The following is a 20,598-nucleotide window of genomic DNA, read 5'->3' as shown; positions in this document are numbered from 1 at the left end:
AATATAGATCAGAAATAACATTTAATGTTGCATGGTTCACATGATTTATTTCATGATTATATTTACATAATGTATGAATTCGTCTGAAACCCTTTTCACATACTTGATCCTGTTTATTGTGTTGTCAACATATTGGAAAGTAAACATGACTTTGTGAATAAAGTTTCCTAGATTTATCAGACACAAGGTTTTACTGATATGATAATCTACCACAGAGTTTACTTGCATTTGGAGAAATGCTACGTTCTTTCCAGAGCATTGGTTAAAGTAAAGCTCAGATTGGATGCATGGAGTATGCATCGGAAGAGATCGATATTGAACTTTGACTTAGATTTATTAAACTTACCGTAATATCTATGAAAGTCAATATCACCTAGTTGATCTTAGATCAAATGATCTTAATCCTGTTATGATTAGGATCAATCTCAAGAGGCTATTCGTGTTCTTTGATTTGTTAGTTAAGCCTAGTTTTGGGTGAGGGTGATACGTACATTTTGGGAACACGGTAGTGCAATTGAGTGGGAGCGCTAACATAAACATGGAATCTATAGCTTCTATCTGGCGAATAGTAAGTAAAGGATGATCTTCTTCGAGCTTGACCAAACGAAAATAAATGGTGGAGATCTCATTTCACATAAGCTGAAATATCATTTATACGGGGTTAAGTGTTTTAAGGATAAAATACATTGTAGGGTGTAACGGTAATCTAATCCCTTTGCAGTGTAGATCATTCATATAGAGGATCATTGATTAAATTAGGATTATAACAATAGATAACTAATGATGTGTCTATATGGTGGAACATATAGAGCATTCTATATATTGAGAGTGCAATTCTAAGTTCTATGCATGGATTCAATGAAGAATTAATAAGTCAGTGAATTTAGGTTATAAATTCTTGATCTGCTTATTGCAAGCTCGGTTATATAGACCCATGGTCCCCCCACAAGTTGAGATAATATTGCTTGTAAGACTCATATATTTGGTTTTGATTAATCAATTATAATTCTCAAATTAGACTATGTCTATTTGTGAATTTTTCACTAAGTAAGGGCGAAATTGTAAAGAAAGAGTTTTAGGGGCATATTTGTTAATTATGATACTTTGTATGGTTCAATTAATAAATATGATAAATGACAATATTATTTAATAATTATTTATAGTTATTAAATAGTTAGAATTGGCATTTAAATGGTTGAATTAGAAAACTGGCGTTTTTGAGAAAAGCAGATGCAGAAAAGATAAAACTGCAAAATTGCAAAAAGTGAGGGCCAAATCCATACTGTATAGGGCCGGCCACTTTTGTAGGGTTTTACCTCTGATATTTTCATTATTTTAATGTCAAATAATTCAAACCTAACTCTAGTGGAATGCTATAAATAGATAGTGAAGGCTTCAGGAAATTAACACTTAACTTTGACACTTTTCATTCAGAAAAAGCTGAGCCTTCTCTCTCTATACCTGGCCGCCCACTCTCTCTCTCTCTTCCTCCTTGATATTTCGAAACACTTAGTTATTAGAGTAATGCCCACACACAGCAAGTGATACCTCAATCATAGTGAGGAAGATCGTGAAGAAAGACTTTCAGCAAGAAGGAGTTTCAACACTAAAGAATCAGAGAAAGAGATCCAGGTTCAGATATTGATAATGTTCTGCTACAGAAAGGAATCAAGGGCTAGATAGTTGAACGGAAGGAGTCATATTATTCCGCTGCACCCAATGTAAGGTTTATTAAACTTTATATGTGTTTATTTTATCGTTTTAGAAAGTTCATATTTAGGGTGTTAATCAACATACTTGTGAGTAGATCCAAGATCCTGGTAAAATAATTTCCAACAACTGGTATCAGAGCCATGGTAATTGATTTTCTTGCAAGAAATTTGGACTTTAGAATGATGGTTTGATGTTTTGGATGGTATCATGTTGTATTGAGTGTTATATGATGATTGACTGATGTTTGTGAATTTTCGTAAAAAATAATTGAATATCTGTATCTGGAATTATTTTTATTGTATAGTATGGAAAAAATTAAGCAAGTTACCTTTTTACAGAACTCAATTTTTATTTAATTTGAATTAGTTATGATTTTTTGAAGTTTCGAGAAAATTTCGGGATTGAGCAACAGAGACACACGCGCGGAAATCATGCAAAGTCCTCCCTGCGCCGTGTCTCCTCGCCCAAGCCACCCACCACCGCGCGCGGACGTGTATGCACTGCATACCGTCCGTACGGCTCGCATTTTTTTTTGTTTTTCTTCATTTTTTCATGCTATTTCATGGATTAGGTTCCGATTTTTTGTGTAGTTCTGTGTTTATACATTTACTATTCCTAATTCAATTCTAATTATCATAATTAAATTAATTAATATTTTTAAATTTAATTCATGAGTGTAATTTGAATTTAAAAAATAGTAAATATCTATCTTTTTTTGCTTAATTATCTATCTTATTTTTAAATTTGATTATATCTTATCTTATTTTTAAATTTAAGGTCAGATATTAATTTTTTAAATTAATTTTTTTATATATAATTTGACCTTATTTAAATTTAAAATAAGATAACTATAATCATGTAATTTTAAATAGATGTAAGATATTTTGCTAACTTTTAAATTTTGTTATTTTATTTATTTAAATTACATTTAAAATCTGAAAAAGATATTTATTTATCTTTTTTAATTTTTTATTTATTTTTTTTATAAAATAACATTAAATTTTTAAAAGTAGTTAGCAAATTTTGAAATGATATTTAGGTTGGTTGAAACCTAATTTTTCAAAATTGTAGGTTTAATATTAAATATTTTTTTTCTATTAATTTTGAAATTTTGAAATTTTATTTTATTTTTTTATTTTGGAAAATAATTTTTTTTTTATTTAATTAATTTTTCGAAATTATTTATTTAAAATTAAATAAATCCTACATCCAACTATCCAGCTAACCTTGTTGCAGGAGTATGTGTTTTTAGCTTGTTTGTAAGTTTTTAAAACCTATTATTGCTTGATTGCAAATAGCCATGGTTAACTTGTTGACAGATCCAATGATCTGATTTTAACTCATGGCTCCCTTGGTCAAGTAAATAATTTGTAACAGGTATATTTACAATCTTCTTTCATCTGTGTATGACCTAGCAACATGATAGGATCCATCCAAATTGTGTGCCTGTGTGAGCCTATGTGTTTAATTTCATTATAGATGCAAATAGGTTGTTGTCGCTAAATAAAATATCATAGTTCTTGATAGATTTTATTTAGGCCCATTTAGTTTTTAGGCCTATTCAATTAATAACAGTTGTTCTTTTTAAGGTTAAATTCCTCTCTTTTGGGCCTTGTGTGAGAGTTGGGAGCCATAGTAGTGGGTACGACATACTGAACCCAGCACCCCCTCACATGAACCACCCCAATTGTGAAGGCCCATTTGCCTGATATTTTCATTATTTTAATGCTAAATAATTCAAACCTAACCCTAGTAGAATGCTATAAATAGATAGTGAAGGCTTCAAGAAATTTACACTTAACTTTCACACTTTTCATTCAGAAAAACCTGAGCCTTCTCTTTCTATACCTGGCCGCCCACTCTCTCTCTCTCTTCCTCCTTGAGATTTTGAAACACTTGTGATTAGAGTAGTGCCCACACACAGCAAGTGATACCTCAATCATAGTGAGGAAGATCGTAAAGAAAGACTTTCAGCAAGAAGGAGTTTCAGCACTAAAGAATCAGAGAAAGAGATCCAGGTTCAAATATTGATAATGGTCTGCTACAGAAAAGAATCAAGGGCTAGATATCTGAACGGAAGGAGTCATATTCTTCCGCTGCACCCAATGTAAGGTTTACTAAACTTTATATGTGTTTATTTCATCGTTTTAGAAAGTTCATATTTAGGGTGTTAATCAACATACTTGTGAGTAGATCATAGATCTTTGTAAAATAATTTCCAACAGATGGCCACTGGGCAAACTCCATTCGCTCTTGCTTACGGCTACAAGGCGATGTTTCTTGTAGAACTAGTCCCACCATCTCACAGGAGAACAATCTATGAAAAACAAATAAATAACACCCTACTAGTAGAGTCCCTTGATGAAGAGAAGAAAGAAGAGAATAAGCCAACCTAAAGCTGCAAGCCTACCAGAAAAAGGTGGCAAGGTACTTCAACAAACAAGTCAAGAGTAGGAAAGTCTTCATATGAGACCGGGTGCTCCAAAGAGTGTTCCTGAAGACTCAACAACAAGTGTGTTTGGACCTAACTAGGAAGGCCCTTATCAAGTTAAATAGATAAGTAGTAAGGGAACCTACAAGCTACGAAGGTATAATGAGAACATGTAGCTCTTTCTCCTATCAATATATTGGAATGGAGAGTACCTTTCGCAAATACTATCAGTAACTAGCTTACAAAACTCTACACCAAAGTATCAGTTCTACCTACTCAACATTATAGTACAAAAAGCGCTAGAACCCACAGCCTTTTTGGCATGGTCTCTTACCGTTCTTCAACGATGGCCTCTACTTTACTAGGCGAGTAGGGGTAGCCACTTGACATCTAGAAGCTAAATTTATGTACTGTAGGCCTATAGATTCAATTTATGTAAGTTGCAAAAAACAATGACCAATTAATGAATAATAACAATATTAATATTATGTTCATTGTGTCTAAAAATCACTTGTTCATAGATTAACTTCTTGAAGTTATTCTTTTAGTTCCACATCCGTACTATAGTATTCTCGCCAGACAGAACCTAGGAAAAGTCTATTAAATGTGGTGAATAGCAAGTGACCAAGAGACTTGTCTACATGGTCACTTGGGGTGCACCCAAATAGTACAACGCATTGAACAAGCACACTAAACTTACATAGCGAAATTTTAACGCTTTGTATAAGCTACTAAACCTGCCTCTAAGTCGTGCAGATGTACTTTGGCTTGCCAAAGTAAATTCGGACCCTTACTTGTCAAGGCCATAAGAAGATAGCCAAGATTAAAGTCCGCGTGGTCGGTCACACAATCCATGATAAAAAAAAGCAACAGTACCAAATACTAGTAGTGTTAAAAAACAAAGGGCTTATAGCCAAAGACACGAACATGAAGGCCCCGGGGCTAAAAATAAAGTAGTGTCCTAAAAAAGCCTCAGGCCACATGCAACAAGAATATAAAAAAAAAATGTTTTAAAAAGGCCACAGCCACATAGAATGTAAAAGTAAGAAGTGTTCTAAAGCTAAAAGGCCACCGGCCATAAAAATCCACATGATATGCGGAACATGAAAATACATTTATATTATACAAACATAATATCTAATACTACTAATGAAAAAACTATCTAAATATGTCCAAGGGCTGAAAGAGTTAAATCTGGAGCCTCAGAATCGAGATCAATAGAATCTAGGCCAGCCCCATCATCAGCATGCTGGCCGACCTGGTGGTCAATATCCTGGCCGACCACCTCCTCCACAAGTGGATCGACCAACCCCTCGTCATGAGTCCCAGATGAAGATCCCTCTCGATAGGTAGAAACATGGTCTACCTTCATCTGGCTGTCAAAAAGTGCCTTTCTAGGGGCCAACATTCTCTCCAAAAAAGCCTCACTTCCCATGTAAGGCAGATTAGGTCTAGGGTTGCGCAACTAGATCTTATAAGTGAGTTCAGAAGAGAAGTCGGCGTACTCCTCCCTAATGGCTTGTTGGCCATCAAGAGCCTCCTACAGCTTCTGCTTGTAGTCATCAAGATCAGACTGCAGCCTGGAGATGAAGGTGGTTTGTGTGGTGTTCTATGTCTCTCCGCGAAGAGGGCCTCCAGCTCAGATATGGCTTTGTCCTTTACAACAAGGAAGCCTCAAAGGTCTTCACTCACTCCTGAAAAGAAGTTGAGGACCCCCGAGAGCCATCACGAGATGAGCTCAGTTTAATCAAGGCCTACAAACAAAACAACATTAGTGTAAAAACTGTTGGGTTTTGTGCCGTAAATAAAACCCATTTAAATATAATCTGATTGACTAATTAATAAAGACCAGAAATCACATTTTATGTTGCATGGTTCACATGATTATAAATTCTATTAGGTCCAGAACATATGTATTTGTTCGTGATTATGGTGTTGTCAGCACAGTGGAATATAATTATGATTATATGTTCAAAAAGATTAATTCCCTGATTTGTCAGTTCACTGGATTTAGACTTGCATGATAATCATCTATTGGTATACCTACACCTTGGATAAGTGGTATGTCCTTTCCAGGGCATTGGCAAACTGTTGACTTCACTTTTAACCAACGTCAATGAGTCTTTTTGCTAAGCGATAAATGATATGTCGTAATGAGAATATATATAAGAAAGCAATAATAAGACACGAGAATTTTATAGAGGTTCAGCCCCGAGCAGTTCGGTAATAGCCTAATCCTCGTTATTTGTATTGACTTAAGAACAAGGAAGAAGTTTTCTTTTGTTATAGCTCTTGCAACACTATCTCTGAATATATAATTCTTAGATAATAGTATAGCCTTAGCTTAGCTGCGTATCGGCTTATAATTTCTCCGTCCTTTGCCCAGTGAACATTCCTCGCTATTTATAGGGCTGGGAAACTTGCAGGAAAGAGTTTCCTCTCTCGTTACAATGCGCATAAACAGAAAGATCGTGTGATCAATGCTGAATGCAAGGATCGTGGGATTGAGGCTAAGTACACTGATAGTGGGATCATGTGTATGCCATATCCACGTAAGTTGATCCCGGAGTTGTAGGAATTGAGCTGATGACTCATGATGCGAGTGCTAAATTTGCTAAGTGTTGATCGTCCTACACGGCTCGTTGAATATTTCATTCTGGATGTGCCAGCGAGGTGTCCTTCTCGGTCTATCGTTCCGAGCAGATGCTCCAAGTGGACTCCACGTGTCACCATTCTCGTGATGCCACGTTAGAGTGCCAAATTTGGGATAACATTTGCCTTCTAAGTCTGTACGGGACCTTTGAGGTTGCGTGTAGACTTATTCCGAGCTGGCTCTGCCTTTGGATGGGGACACGTGTTGAGCATGACCGTCTGAGACTCGATGTGAAGCTGATTGGACGTCCCTTCAGTTTTCGGCTAATTAATGCTCTGACAATTAATATTTTGAACGGCTGATGGTTGCACTTGATTACTTTTGATTTCCCATATTCTCTTTAAAGGCGAGAAGTCAAGGCGTCTAAGGTTCCTTTTGATACAGTTACCCCTTTGCCTATAAATACTCATCGTACTGGCACATAACCCATTTTATCACCCTTCGTTGTTAAGTAAACTCCAGAGCAAAAAGAGATTTCCTGGCTTCAAAGTTGCCGAAGTGCCTTCAGACGATTGCTGGTTTGCTTAAACTCAGTCATTCGAATCTTTGAGTAAGTTTTTGATTTCCTTTATGCTTTTCTTTGCATGTTTACGCTTTGAATGCATCTATGCTGTAGAAAGAATGCTTAGGAAACCCTAGGGTTAGAAACTTCTGCGACTCTTCTTTACCATGTCTTCATGTGGGCTTTCAGCTGTAAAGCTTATTTTCGAACGGTATTGCGTCCGCCTTTCATCTTGCTTATTCTAAGTGTCATGAACTTTTCTGCCCTAACTCAAGAAAACTTTCTGACTTCTTGAGTTTTGACTTTTCTTTAAACATAGTCGTTTTTTAACCTGTTGCGTACTCCTGGTCGACATATTTGCTTGTCTCTCGTTTGATACTTTGTCCAACACTCATCTTGTGTGTTGTCTTTTATAGATGAACCCAGGTGAGTCTTGGGAACTCTGGCATCAGATCGACCAGGATTTGCTTCAACTTCTGCACGAGGTTCATCCTCGTCTTCGTGCTAGTCCTCCTTCTAGCAAAGGAAACTCTTCTAACGTTGTACCAAGCCATAGGATGATGGCTCCTACAAAGAAAACCACGCGTCTGGCCGACGCTTTTGATCTTCAAGTGGCTCGGCTTGCCACTCTGCCCGACGCCGAACAGAATTCGGCCGTCCCGATGGAAGAGGACCGTTAGGGGGACGCTGAGGTCCAGGAGGTTGAGGAGCTGAACGAGGTGCGTCCGGGCAGTCCTTCCGAGGCAGAGGGAGAGGAAGAGGTTGAACCCCCTTACTTCAGGGAGTACAACAAGGTTGGCCAGCCAGTCGATGCTGACGGAGACATCCTGGTTGAGGGCGTGGACTACGTCAGTGAGGAGCTTGCTGAGGCGGTTCCTCATAGGAGGCAGGGTGCCTTGGGTGCCACGTGGGTAAGTCCTCCGTCCAAGATTTCGGAGGCACGCCTCTGAACTCTCGACCAGGACGGGTACCTGGGCGAGCTGGACGGCTACATTCCCACCCACGACAATTGCGCCACAAAATCCTGATAAGGGAATGTGCGCCTGGTCGGGGTCTCACAACCAGTAAGGGGCGTTGATGCCCTTGCACAAGTACTTCAGGGATGTGGCAGACTTCTTCGGCCTCTGCCCGGCACAAATTGCACCAAAGGGCATTAAGTATTTGTCCGCTCTCTTCGTCCTCTACGCTTCCCAAGGATGGGATGCTCTTTCCCCCCACGAGGTCGCCTGGTTCTTCGACCTGAAGTCGACCCCAAAGCAAGGCAGGTCGGGGTACTTCTAGTTATCTCAGCCAAGCTTCAAGTGGTTGAGCGGCACGGATGACAAGGCCATCAACAAGATAGGGCATTTTGTTGATGAGTACTTCATGGTGAAGGATTCGAGCATCACCCAGACTCGGTTTTAGAATATTTCGACATATTACCGTCATCCCCTCACCCTTGCTCTTAGGGATAGAGCTCAAAAACTTGTCCGGTTGCCGGAGGAAGACAGGAATATCATCCACTTGACCTCCGATGATAATCTGGTGAAGTATGAGCTTTACCCTAAGGACTTTTCTCCTATGTCCACGGCGGGAAGAAGAGGAAGTTTGGTGCTGGTCGGCCTGAACGAGCTCATTAGGAGGATGAGCTCCTTCAACTTAAGCGTGAGGCTAAGTTGAAAGGAGGTGTTAGGGCCAAGCAGTATGCTCAGGAGCCTTTGGATCCTGAGGATTAGGCTGAGGCTGAGCAGGTGACCCCATTGAAGAGCAAGAAGAAACTCCCGGCCACGCCCCGACCTGTTGAACATGCTATTCGCATAAGGGAGCCCACTTTGCTGGAAAAGGGAAGGCAGTCATGTTTGAGATAAAATCGATGTCAGGTGATGATGGACTTCTGAATCTCTGTGCGGGCGGTCACTTGCATTTTACTTCTTTTTTGAGCTTCTTTCCTTTCATGCCTTGTGTTTTCTGATGGCTGTTTTCTAACCACACTATTTTTGCTCTGTGCAGACATGTCTCGACAGATGCTCGATGCTCTAAGGAAGAGAATGGGCGGAAGCTCTAGCAACTACAAAAAAACTCATTTTGCCCGACTAGTTTTTTGGTCATTAAAACTCATTATTTAGTCACCCAAAATTTTTTATGACTAATTATTTTTAGTCACCATTTAGTCGCTGAATGTCGGTCGTAGAAGAGATTTAGTGACTAATATATTTAGTCAGAAATAATGTTATTTTCTATGACTAAAATTTAGTTACAAAATATATTAAAGTTAGTCACAGTATGATTGATGTATTGGTCACATAAATACCAATATGCACTTTCAACAACCAAAAAAGTAAACTTTAACAACTAAAATTTAGCCACAAAAAAGCTAATATTTTGTGACTAAATAGTTTAGTTGGCAATAATAAATAAATAATTACATAAATTAATTATTCAGAACTAATTATTATTATTATTTTTTAATTTAAAATATATTCATTTAAATTATATAATAAAAACAAATTATTCAAAAAGCTATATTTAAATAATATTGAACACATTTATTCATTACATAAAAACTACAATAGCAATCATAAAAAATTTAATTACATAATCCTTGCTTGAATTGTATTGTCTATGATCTACAACAACAAACTCCATGAATCAGAGTTGCCAACATGGAAAACAGAAAAAAGTTACCCCAATACAAACCAAACTAAATGAACAAAAAAAACTAACACTAAATTAGGCAAACAAACATAAAAAGAATGTGAAGCCTCTATATGATCTGACTCCAACTCAGAATTTAGAAGCACACACCCCTCAAACTCTTAAAGCATCCTCTGAGCATATGTAGGCATGATTTGTGAAAGAATTATAAGAAAATTATTAAAATTAGCAGCAATACATAGTTGTCACTACAATTTAGCCATTATGAAAGTTCCTCTCTTCATTATCTTGCAACAGAGAGAGATCTACAGCAGTGAGAGAAGTTAAACGTAATATAATAGTACTATAAAATCTCACCTGAAAAATCAGTAAATTAATACAGAACAGAGTTGGTTCTAAAATAAAAAAAAAGCATATATGCCCCTACTTTGATGCTTCTAGTTCGATGTATATGTCTTGTTTAGCAGATGAACAAGTTCCTATATACCTTAAAAGTGAACTACACTAAAAACTATCACCAAATAATCCAAATAATTTCGAAAGATAATACTTCATGATATGCCTGCAAAGTTAAAAAACAAAACTAATTAGTGCGGCAAAATTTATTTATCGCTTGAATAGTAAATATATACCTCTAACATATTCTACTTGCTTCACAAAAGTTCCTCTAATTTTGAAATTTGCTCCCTCAAAGATTCACTTTCATTGATAAACTTTTTCATCTACAAAGAATTATATTTATTAGTATAAAGTCCTTGCAAACAATGACTAAGAGATTTAAGAATCCGAACAGAGAACAGATCCACTGTGTCACAACTAATTTGTACCTCAAGAAGTGTAAGTCTTCTTAGATTTATGTCTAATATAGCTTCAGCTTGTTTATCGAAAAGATTATACTCTGCAGTAAAAATTAATATATAAGATTAATTCAACAACATAAAGTTCCAAAATAAACAACAATAACAACTGAAGAAAGAATATACACAGGAGACTGAAGCATATTAAAAGATTTACACATTAATCATAGAATGAAATACTGAATATGGTATTAGTTTCAGTATGGTACAATATACTTGGTTTTTATTTCAAAAAATTTGCTCTAGGCAAGGTAAGCTGATATTTTTAATAAATCTGACCATAATTGTGCACAATAGGTTCAACAGTATTGAAACCAGCATGTAATTGAATTATATCGTTCCTTATAACAATTTTTTTTTATTTATGCTTCACCAAGTCCTATAAAAATATAACTACAGGCAAAACTTTAAGTACCTCAAATTCAATCTATTGATTCTACAGCTTTTCTCTGCATGAATCCTTTTGTAAATGAAAAGTACAAGTCATTAACTTTATTTGATATGCTTAGAATTTCATAGCTTGTATATTTTCTAAGGTTAAATTATCTACCATATAATAATTAGAGTTATAAGAAGAAGAAAAAATTACACTCATTGTAAGGCTATACATGACTGTTTCTTTAAGAGCATTGTTCAGATCACCAATGGAAGTTATAGTGTTCGAGTTTTCCAGCTCCTGTAATAAAAAAGAAAAGATTCATAAGCATAAAAATCCTTCTAAAAATAGGTATGTGGTTGTACTTTCGGGATTGGTCCTAAATTCAATATAAGAACTCAGTCTGTAAGACTTGACTCTGCCACGGTAGAGAAAATGAGAAACTAGCTCAAAACCATAAAACTAAATAAGCATTAATTATTTCTAATTTATCTCATGCTTTGCTTTTTTTAGTTGAAAAAAGAACTCGCATCTATGATAGGATAAAAACAAATAGTTTTCCATGAAAAAATAATCCAAAATTAAATAGTAATAAAAATAATCCTCACCTCTTGCAGCCCCTTTGTTGTACAATGATTTTTTTAACATTAAAAATTGGAAATTAAGCCAACTAAAATCAATACAATAAAATTCTAAACTCATGTGAGTATTTCATCAAGCTTTTTTTCATACATACGAGAATAAAATATTTAGTCTTTTATCACTATTATATACATAATGTGAGAAAATTAGAGTTTCATTCATAGCCATCCAAATGAAAAAGCCAGTTAGTTTCATTGTGTTAGTACATATGCATGGTTTGAGTAAGTATGAATAAATTTGGAAAAGAAGACAAATAAATTGTCCCAATTTTACAGCAAGAAACCACTTACAAATGCCCCTGTAGATACATAACTGGAAATATAGTTCTTGCAAATACAAAATAGACATAACAGACAATATAACCATTTTTTAATTCATTGACCCCTTGATTACAAAAAAGAAAGGAACAAAAAAAAAGGCAAACCTTGAGAAAAAGACAATAAAATTTCTATTTTTCCAGATCAATTATGGTTCCAGCATAATGTGCTTTCCACTCAATCGACATTTCAGCTTCTCTTAACACCTAAATCAATAAAACAATATAAACATGAGATTCTAAAATAAACCACAAATCTTGACAAACAATCATTGTTTGAGGCATTTTCCCAAACAAGGTATGTACAGTAGCAGATGCTTTCAAAACACCTACTACTGAATCCCACTTGGGCACCTGCGAAGGGAAAAAAAAAAAGACAGAGAGTGAGGGTGAGAAGACGGGTGGCGTTCTTGATTAATGCAACCAATTAGAACAAATAAGTTGCACTAATCATAAAATTTATTCTCCAGCTTCACATAGTATTACTAAGAATCTAAAGTTAGTACAACGGTTAAAAGAAAAAGGGGCATGTAAAACCAGATGTTAAGTCGTTAATCTTTCACGGAGATAAAAAGTAAACATCAGGAAATATTTTTCCCGTTGCCTTTCTCCAACAATAGATGCCGATCGTTTCATTTACCAAATATTTCTTGCTCTCACAAATTGATTCTTCGGGTTATGGGGGCAATCTAAAAACTATAGGATCTTCATAATAATAAGATTCAAACTGGAAAAATAATATTTTATACCCAAATAGACATAATAACGAAGGGGTTTCGATGAATTTTAGACTGGTCATTTTTATGGCAAACAAATTCCACTGGAAAAAAGAATTCACCTTAAAAAAGTAGTAAGAAATCATTCTTAATACTAGAAGAATTAGTTAGTTTGGTGCATAATGAAAAGTAAATCAACATAGTGAGGCGCATATTACGGAACCTCTCGAGGGCCACTGTCGTTGTTGGGTGTGAAGCAGAGGTTAGGGTTGGGATTAGACTGTCGGGGTGAGGATAGGGTGAGTCAGTGAGCTAAGGTTGTTAGAGAAAGCTGATAGAGAAGTTCATTTGGAGAAAAAGATGATAGAGACTGCTAATATGCGAATCAAGGCTCAACTGAATAATTGCTAATTAAGGTGGGAAATTGAAAATATTGAGGGAAAGTTTTGGAATTTACCGCCTAAAATGAAAAGAAATAAATATTGTGTACCAAGTTTATTTTTAGTAATGAATAATTATATTTCTCTAAAAAATAATTATATTATTTATTATCTTTGTATATTGTTTAATACAGTATTTTAATAAAAATATGAACATGTTAAATTTATATTATATTAAAATTAATATATCAAACTAATATTAATATATCTAGGAAAAAAATTAATATTTACATATTGTCCATACATATATGAACAAATGTAATAGATAAAACATAATTCAATGCCACTGTCTACTCATTTTAACTAAATTTTATTATTAATCTTATGTTTTGTGGTAACTAAATGATTACTCGATACATATAAATTATTAATAATTGTAAAAATAAATTATTTTAAGTCTAATATTTTAGTTGTAAAAGATCATTAACTTTTACTGACTAACTATTTCGTCACAAAATTCAAATTTTTAGTGACTAAATAATTATAGTAACCAAAAATTATTAGTCTCCCCACTATTATAATTTGGCGCCACAATTTTAGTGACTAAATACTACTTTAGTCACTAAATATAACAAACAGTGACTAAAAAATTGGTCATTGATTTTTTTGGTTCTAATTAAACATTGTCTCATGACTAAAAATATTTGCGACTAAAAATTAGTTGCAAAATCTAACTATTAGCGACTAAGTTGATTTGGTCACAAAAAATCTAGTCGCTGAAAATATATTTTGTTGTAGTTCCGGCCAAGAAGTCTAAGGGCGGTGAAGGGTCCTCGGAGAAGAGACCTTCTAGAAAGGTCATTGACCTTTCCGAGGAGTTGACTGCTGCAAACCCTTCTACCCCCAAATCTGCCAAGTCCAAGGAGTCTGGACCACCAACGGCTGGGTCTGAACTTGTCCGGAGTACTCTTGAGCGGGTGCGGGCACCAACTCTGCCTTTGCCTGTGCTCCCCGAGGCCAAAAAGGGCAAAGAGATGCTGGCCTACTATATGAACCGACTGGTTAACGAGGTTAGTGAGCAACTGGCTGGTGCTTATAGTGACTCGTCTCTGCATGTGTTGGTGGGCGGAGTCCTGAAGGAGATCACCAGGGTAAGTCTTTTTTGATACTTCCCTTTAACTTTCCATACTTATCTCTATTTGCTGAATTTTTTCCTTTGTGGAGGCCTGTTTGAAGTTGGCTTACACTTACTCACGGGCTAAGTCTGTTGCTTCCAAGAGTGCGGCTCTGTCCGACACCTTGAGGGCGGAGGCGGACTTGGCCAAAAAGGAAGCTGAGGAGGCCAGGGCGAAAGCTGGAGCTGTTCGATTGGAGTTGGGCGAAGCCAACAAGAAGCTGTCTACTACCGAGAAGAAGATCTCCGTGCTGACAAAGGATCTCGAAGCTGCTGATCGCTTTGAGGAGACCATCGAGATCTTATCTGGTGAAGTTAACAGTCTTCAAGATGAAAGGACTTCTCTGCAGCAAGTTCTTCTTCGGATGAAGGAGGAGAAGGACGCCAAGGTGGCCGAGGCGGACAGGTTGAAGGAGAAGGTTAATGCCTTAGAGACAGTCGGCCTCGAGCTCTTCTTCGATTTCTAGAAAGGTCATCCCCGGGCCAATTTTGACTACTTGGGCGAGGCTAAGGACATGTACCTTGAGTACTGCGTGGTCCAAGTTGCTTATGGTGGGAACGAGGCGGCTTCATCAACCCTCGGCCAAGCTGCTTCAACCTTTGGCCAGGCTGTCGATGCTTCTCCTGTTCAAACAACAGATCCTCCTTCTCCAGTTGGCCCAGAAGAACCGAACCAAGAGCCTGGGTCCAGCTATTTAAGCAGTTCTCTTTTTATCTCCTTTTTTTTATATATCATATTCGGCCTCAGGGCCTTTTTTAAGACATCATAACCGACCAAGCGGTCTTTAAACTTGGAATAATTTTTCATTTTTTTGCTAACGGGCTGACCAGGTAGCTTTTAATCCCGGTACTACGTGCTTTTGTCATCCTTAATGAATTTCATTCTCTGTTTATAATTGCCATGCAATTGTGATTGTTTTATTTTTACCAAATGCTTTGTACAGGTATAGGTGCCCCCAACTAACCGAGCATACGTATGACTCTTGGTCACTTGTCTTTTGCAAATATATTGCTTATATGTTCGGTATTTTGGGTTCGACTAAACCTTTTGTACGCTAAAGGTAAATTATAATTATGCTGATTTTTTCGACTCAATAGAATTGGAAATACTATCTTTACTCATTTATTGATCGAAAATATATTTGTTACCGTAGTAACTTACATCAGAGCTAGTGATCTAATCTGATCTTTTAGCTTAACATGACATAAAACAAATTGCAGACATAAGAAACTGTACTTTAAAGTGGTCTTGCCGACCTTAGTACTTTGTTTCTGAAACCTTTGCGCGTAGTCTGCCCAAAAGGCCATTCCCTTAGAAGCGAATGTTCATTTAGTACTTTGAAATGGTCTAGCCGATCTGAGTATTTTGAAGTGGTCTAGCCGACCTGAGTACTTTGAAGTGGTCTAGCTGACCTGAGTACTTTGAAGTGGTCTAGCCGACTTGAGTACTTTGAAGTGGTCTAGCTGACCTGAGTACTTTGAAGTGGTCAATCTGACCTGAGTACTTTATTGGTAGTATTTCCTGAAATGTTCTCCATTCCAGTACCGTGGTACTAGAATGAGTTGCATTTTTTCGTCATACTTACCTAATTTGTATGCTCCGGAATCGAGAACTTCGACCACATGGTATAGTCCTTCCCAGTTAGCTCCTAGTACACCTGACGTGCTGTCTTTGGTGTTTAGGAATACCCTTCTTAGGACCATATCTCCCACGAAGAATTTCTGAGCTTTCACTTGTTTGTTGAAATACCGAGCTACTTTTTGTTGATGAGCGACCAACTTTAAGTTTGTAGTTGCTCCTTTTTCTTTGAGTTCATCAGGTGATTCTGCAAGGAGTATGTGATTGGTACCTTGATCGTACGTCAATCTTCTGTGGGAAGGTGGCTCGAGTTCGACGGGCAGCATAGCTTCATAACCGTATGCCATTGTAAATGGTGTCTGACCAGTTGCTGTTTTTTCCGTTGTACGGTATGACCATAGAACATCAGGGAGTTCTTCTAGCCAGTTTCCTTTGGCATCTTCGAGTTTCTTTTTTAGTGTATCCTTCAAGGTTTTGTTGAATGCTTCAACTTGACCATTTCCTTGAGGATGTGCCACTGCGGAGAAACTTTTGATGATACCATGGTTTGCACAGAAATCAGTGAAAGATTGGCTGTTGAACTACTTGTCGTTGTCCGAGACTATTTAGTACGATAGTCTGAACCGGCATATGATGTTCTTCACTATAAAGTCTTGAACCTGCTTTGATGTGATGGTTGCAAGTGGTTCGGCTTTAGTCCACTTAGTAAAGTAGTCGACTGCTACCACTGCGTACTGCACCCCGCCTTTACCTTTAGGTAACTGTCCAATTAGGTCAATTCCCCAGATGGCAAAGGGCCACGAACTTTGCATCTGTGTCAGCTTGTTGGGCGGAGCTCTTAGTATCTTTGAAAATCTCTGGCATTTGTCGCACTTCTTCACATAGGCTCTCGAATCTTCAATCATCGGTTGCCAGAAGTAGCCTTGCCATAGAATTTTCTTTGATAAGCTCTGTCCGGCTGCATGATTTCCACAAAATCCGTCGTGAACTTCAAATAGAAGCCGTGTCGCTTCATCTGGTGTGACACATCTGAGTAATATCATCGAGAATCCTCTTCTGTACATGACCCCTTCTACTATGATGTACCGTGCTGCCTTTCTTCTCATTTTTCGAGCTTCATTTCAGTTATCTGGGAGTTCCCTCGAGTTGAGATAGGCTGCTATTGGCGTCATCCAGTTTGGAGATGTATCGATCATTTTGATTTCTTCCGTGCCAGTGATGCTAGGCTCCTCAAGGAACTGGATCGGGACCAGGTTTGTCTTGTCACTTATATTGCTGCTCGCCAATCGAGCTAACGCATCTGCCGTTGAATTTTGTTCTCTTGGAATTTTTCTGAGACTGTAGCTTTTAAATTGTGCGAGCAGATCATGTATTTTTCTCATATATGCTATCATTTTTTCTCCCCGAGCCTTGTATTCGCCGGATACATAATTTACCACCAGTTATGAATCACTACAGATCTCATTGTTTTCGACCTTCATTTCCTTCGCTAGTTTAAGTCCGGCTTCGTATTCGGCTTCGTTGTTAGAGGCTTTGAATCTGAATTTTAACGCAGCATGCAGGTGTTGCCCCCCAAGTGTGACAAGGGCAATTCCTGCACCAGATAGTTGATCTGTTGCCAACCCATCCACATGTAGCTTCCAGGTCAGTTTGTCTTCAATGTTACTTGGTTGTGGTATTGGCTCGAGATCACTTTCTGGTATGCTTTCTGTTTTGCCCGGCTTTTGCTCACCTTCTGCTCGTTGAATGGCTTGTTCGAGCTTGATGAAACCTTCGGCTCGGTCCAGGAAATCACTCATTGAGTCAACCGGTCCGTTCTTCCTTATATCCTTCCATAGTTCACCAAGGACTTCAATGCTCCGCAGTATCGCGGATAACTTTCCATCCTTGGTTACCCGCGACACCTTGCTCGCGTCCGTCATGAATTTGCTGATGTATGCCCGGAGTGGCTCGCCTGGTGGTTGCTTTACTTCGGCGAAATCTCCCAGATGCAATGGGAGCTGACGTGAGGAAGAGAATTGTGCATGGAATTCCGAAGAGAAGGTTTTCCATGAACTAAAATTTCCAGGAGCCAATTTCAAATGCCATTGCTTTGCGGCTTCCGACAGAGTGGCGGGAAAGATTCTGCAACATACATCCCCTCGCACTCCCTGTAAATCCATTTGCATCTTAGAATACTTGAGATGGGAGAGAGGATCTTCTCTCCCAGTATACATCTTCCATGTTGGCATTTTGAACTTGTAGGGTAGTGGTAGGAGATTGATCTCTGGTGAGAAGGGAGTTCCGCGAGCATGGTCTAATTCAAGATCATTGTTACGCTGTCCTGCCATGCCATGAAACATATTCTTCAACTCGTCAAGCTGGGCTGTACGGCTGGGCTGACTTGATTAGCGTTTTGGTCGGTTGGGATTACATGAGCGTCTTTCTGAGCGAGGATTTGAGTATGAGCTCCGGGCTACACGATCATTGTAGTATTCTGCTCGTCTGTTCCCCTTCTTCTGTTTAGATCGTCCATTAGGTCATGGGTTGTTCCCAGCCTATCAAACACAGAAGAGCCTGGTTGCCTTAGCTATTGATTCGCTTGGTTGACAGGTACAATGACTCCATTATTCTAATTGGATCCGTCAGGTATGGCTCCTCCTGATGAATTCCCGGATAAGGTCTACCCGCCTACCTCTTGGCCCACGAGTAGAACTCGTGACTGGGGATTGGACGGCTGACCATTGGTTGTCTAGGAGGCATTCATCGTCGGGTCATCCTCTGTTTCTCCCAGGGGAATGACGTTCGGCGTTTGCTGGCCTACAGTCTGGTAGGCTCTTTGTTTCAGCATAGTAGCTTGCTGACTACAATCTTCGATCTCTGCATGGTGAGCCCTTAATGCCTCCATCTCTTTGTCTCTCCATTCAGCAAACATACGCCTTTGTTCATCAAACGCGAGATTTACTGCGGCACGTAGTTCCTCCTGATCATGATGCAGAGTGTTGCTATGATCTTGCATGAGTTTCAGCGCAGCACGGAGATTTTGCAATTCGGTTGCGTCTCCGATGGTCGTTTGGGCGGTTATTCCTGGTGGAATAGTCGTGTTATGAATGCCCTGGGTATGTGCGTAACTGTTATTCCCAGTCTCTTGCACACCAGGCGTAGTTTCAGTAACAAGAACTGTCCCACCATTCACCATGGTTCCCGTCAGTCTAGGATTGATAGCGGGTGGAACCCTTGAACTCCCTGGGTCCTACAATGTCAGATTTAGCGTCTGTGAATTTGCTGGGTCATACAGGCCATTACGAGTTTGCACCATCGTGTTGAATGTCGAAAAGAGCGATCTGCAATTCTCCTCTCAATGAAAGCATCAAAATGTTGACTTCGCTTTTAGCCAACGACAATGAGTCTTTTTGATAAGCGATAAACGATATGTCGTAATCAGAATATATATAAGAAAGCAATAATAAGACACATGAATTTTATAGAGGTTTAGCCCCGAGCAGCTCGGTAATAGCCTAATCCTCGTTACTTGTATTGAATTAAGAACAAGGAAGAAGTTTCCTTTTCTTATAGCTCTTACAACAGTATCTCTGAATATATAATTCTTAGATAATAGTATAGCCTTAGCTTAGCTGCGTATCGGCTTATAATTTCTCTGTCCTTTGCCCAGTGAACATTCCTTACTATTTATAAGGCTAGGAAACTTGAGGAGGAAGAGTTTCCTCTCTCGTTATAATGTGCATAAATAGAAAGATCGTGTGATCAATGCCGAATGCAAGGATCGTGGGATTGAGGCTAAGTACACTGATAGTGGGATCGTGTGTATGCCATATCCACGTAAGTTGATCCCTGAGTTGTAGGGATTGAGCTGATGACTCATGATGCGAGAGCTAAATTCGCTAGGTGTTGATCATCCTGCACGGCTCGTTGAATATTTCATTCTGGATGTGCCAGCGAGGCGTCTAGCTCGGTCTATCGTTCTGAGCAGATGCTCCAAGTGGACTCCATGTATCACAATTCTCGTGATGCCACGTCAGAGTGCCAAATTTGGGATAACACAAAGTTTACTAGTATCAGATGTATGGAGTATACATTGGAAGGGACCGATATTAAACTTTGATTAGATATCATAAATTTACCGTAATATCTATGCAATTCAATATCACCTAGTTGATCCTAGATCAAATGATCTTAATCCTGACATGGTTATGTTCGATCTCAAGAGTATTATCCATGTTCTTTGATTTGTTAATTAAGCCAAGGTGTTGGCAAAGTTTATCAGTATCAGATGTATGGAGTATACATTGGAAGGGACAGATATTGAACTTGGATTAGATATGATAAATTTACCGTAATATCTATTCAATTCAATTATACCTAGTTGATCCTAGATTAAATTATCCTAATCCTGACATAGTTTGGTTCGATCTCGAGAGTGTTATTTGTGTTCTTTTATTTTTTAGTTAAGCCTACTATTTGGTCAGGGTGATACGTACATTTTGGGAACACAATAGTACAATTGAGTGGGAGGGCTGATCATAGATACGGAATCTATAGCTTCTATCCGGACATAAAAGTGAAATGATAATTTCATTCGTGCTAGGCTAAATAGAAATAAATGATAGAGAGCTCATTTTAGTGAT

At 38.0% G+C, this 20,598-nt stretch overlaps 1 long non-coding RNA gene across 2 annotated transcripts; it reads right to left on the bottom strand.

Moving 5' to 3' along the window:
- Positions 1 to 9,871: 9,871 nt before the first annotated feature.
- LOC133036897 (uncharacterized) lies at positions 9,872 to 13,218 on the bottom strand. 2 transcript variants are annotated; one of them, XR_009687318.1, is made up of 5 exons: positions 13,064 to 13,218; positions 12,233 to 12,478; positions 11,380 to 11,466; positions 10,761 to 10,831; positions 9,872 to 10,655 (listed from the first exon to the last, which is right to left on the bottom strand). It is a non-coding gene; the product is annotated as an uncharacterized LOC133036897 (long non-coding RNA). The 2 variants fall into 2 exon arrangements; XR_009687317.1 differs by having other exon boundaries at positions 9,875 to 10,655; positions 11,380 to 12,478.
- Positions 13,219 to 20,598: the final 7,380 nt, after the last annotated feature.

The sequence above is a fragment of the Cannabis sativa genome, chromosome 4 (genome assembly GCF_029168945.1).
Source record: "Cannabis sativa cultivar Pink pepper isolate KNU-18-1 chromosome 4, ASM2916894v1, whole genome shotgun sequence".
NCBI classification, from domain to species: domain Eukaryota; kingdom Viridiplantae; phylum Streptophyta; class Magnoliopsida; order Rosales; family Cannabaceae; genus Cannabis; species Cannabis sativa.
Note: the sequence above shows the minus strand (reverse complement) of the source record. Positions and strands in the feature narration are given on the sequence as shown.